The sequence below is a fragment of the Phymastichus coffea genome, unplaced genomic scaffold (assembly GCF_024137745.1).
Source record: "Phymastichus coffea isolate CEN01 unplaced genomic scaffold, Cenicafe_Pcof_1.1 PCOF00171, whole genome shotgun sequence".
Taxonomy (NCBI): domain Eukaryota; kingdom Metazoa; phylum Arthropoda; class Insecta; order Hymenoptera; family Eulophidae; genus Phymastichus; species Phymastichus coffea.
This window is the reverse complement of record NW_026706982.1, coordinates 1-2,441: the sequence shown is the minus strand read 5'-3', so window position 1 is coordinate 2,441 and position 2,441 is coordinate 1. Positions and strand designations below refer to the sequence as shown.

At 45.1% G+C, this 2,441-nt stretch overlaps 1 long non-coding RNA gene across 1 annotated transcript; it reads left to right on the top strand.

Moving 5' to 3' along the window:
* The first annotated feature begins 455 nt into the window (after positions 1-455).
* Positions 456-2,373, top strand: LOC131673285 (uncharacterized). Its single transcript, XR_009302696.1, has 3 exons — positions 456-578; positions 721-1,009; positions 2,150-2,373. It is a non-coding gene; the product is annotated as an uncharacterized LOC131673285 (long non-coding RNA).
* Positions 2,374-2,441: the final 68 nt, after the last annotated feature.

Genomic DNA, 2,441 nt, shown 5'->3' with positions numbered 1-2,441 from the left:
AGCGTGTGTTTGTCGTCGCGACCTTGCATTATTTTCTGGTATATCGATAATGAAAAAGTAGTGATAATCTAATGAAGTAATGTCGCGCGCGCGCACGCACACACACACACACACACGAACATAGACAGAGCAAATGGTGGAGGAGTAGGAGGAAGAGGGGAACCGCGACTCGCGTCGTTCGTCCAGCCGCCGTCCATGACCACGCGGCCTTGTCCTTGTGTCTCTCTTGCGCCAGCGCAAGTGAACCTTCTATATTCCTCGCGCGCGCAATCATCGGCTCGGGAGATGTGTGTGTGTGTGTGTGTGTGTGTGTGTGTGTGTGTGTGTGTGTGTGTGTATCGTCGCGTGTGCGAACTCAATGAAGCTGCTTTTTTCGTTGCTTTATCGGAAGCAACGCTGTGCTGTTGTATATAATTGCGTTCAATAAGAAACGAACAGCTTTTATTCCGCTTGCACGCTTTACCTTCCACCATATAAATTTTTTGACCGATTCAGATAGCCTCCTTGTCTTTGCCAAATTTCTCACGTTAAGACTGCTCGTGGATTGATTAGCAATTTGTTGTCATTGCTTTTGGAAGGTAACTATTAAAATAAACATTAGATAGAGTTGTCGCGGTTATGGAAAAAGCTAGAACACAGAAGCGAAGCCTTTCATTCGCGGAAAGTTTTCGGTGAATGATAATTTTTTTTCTTTTGAACGATCGTCACGGAACATTATAGGTACCTAGTCATTGCGTGGAGCAATTGCATAAGACAGTTAAAGTGCCACTTGCACGCCAAGTTTCCAGAGGGTACATCCTATAATCCGTATATTGTGCAATCTCTCACGTAAACACGTGCGGCGGTTGATCAGCGCTGACGAGTGCAAGCGCGAGCTGCCCAAGCTGCGATCGATGTCGGCAGACGAAACCGTCAACTGTCAATAGGACGGTGAATCAACGGAGCGGTGCGCAGTGTAAGTCGAATCAGAAGCGACAGCACATTGCCGTTGCGTGGTTGACGCATCGAGGTAAGCGATATACGTATACGCGGTGGAAGAAGAAGGCACCTCGTGCTCGGTCGCTCACGTTTTTCGCGCCTCGCAAAAGGACGTTGCGCGCGCGGCAGCGCGCATCATCATCATCATCATCGACGCGAGTCGTACAATGCGTGTACAGCTATCGCGCCGAGGCGAAGCGAGCTTATCTCGTCTCGCACGGCACTTTACGCGCTGTGAACGACTGATCGTCACGTAACCGGGAGAAGCTAATTTCGCTGTATATTTTTCTTTTTTTTTTGTTGCTTCGCGACCTTGGTGGCTCATTAGACTTCTCGTCGCGATGACGTCGACGTGGAAAAAACTTCTCTATATCGAAATAATATAATTTCGACTCGACATTGAGTAATAAGATTTGTGCTCCGTCACTCGAGCAAATTGAGCAACTTGTCCACGGGAAATTGTTGTCGTTTTCCCCTTTTTCTTTTGTTTTTTGTAGTTTTCTCGACTTTTCCAAACGTTCGCGTTATAAATATCAAGGTCGGACTCATCTGGCAAACGTAATCACCTATATACGCACGCGCACGTCCGCGATTGAAATCGTATGTAACCCCTTTCGATGTATCAGCACGAGAGACGAGTCTGATCTACATGTCAAACGCTATCTACGTAGGATGTATGGCCTCGTCCTTGCATATACATACAGTTTTAGCGCAATAGCTTCTGGAAAGAAAAAATAGCGACGAGTATCGATAGCAATCGTTGCTGACCTTCGACATACTCGGATGTTATATGTATAATTGTGAAATGCACGGATTATGCTCTTAGAGCTTCGGCGAAGTTACAATGATTTTCCAAGCTTTCGCCAGAAACTTTTGGCAAAGCTTTAGCCAAGGAGCGTCCACGTATAAGCCACGCGTTGCGAGAGAGTCCTAGTAAAGTACGCAGCTGGTGTGACTGGATCATTCGTCGTAATTTAAATGAGTCTAGACCTGTAATTTCTATCGTGAGACTATATTTCTAGAATATTTTGTGATTTACGTAATACTCTTGATAGTCGTCCATATTTAATACGTGAAGTCGGTCTCAAAACAGATGTAAATCAGACTTATACAAATTGTAATTCATTAAGTCAATAAATTTGGATAGAATTTGACTGTTCTCTTCTTTTAGGAGCAAATCTGAAATGGAGCCTCCATACATATCCGAAATCATACATATGAAAGACGTCACTGCAAAATACAGAATGCACTAGGATAAGAAGAATGAAATCATGTGAAATGATCGAGCAGCTATAGCTAATTAGAGCACGATACAAGAACTGCATCGGCCGTGACTTTAAATTCGGTGATCTTGCTGCCAGCCTGCCTCTCGGCTCAGCTATAGGAAATGGAAACGTCGAATCTATTTTTCCCGCACATCGCCGAAAGACTCATGCCGGCGTGAGCTTCCACGGAGGATCTCT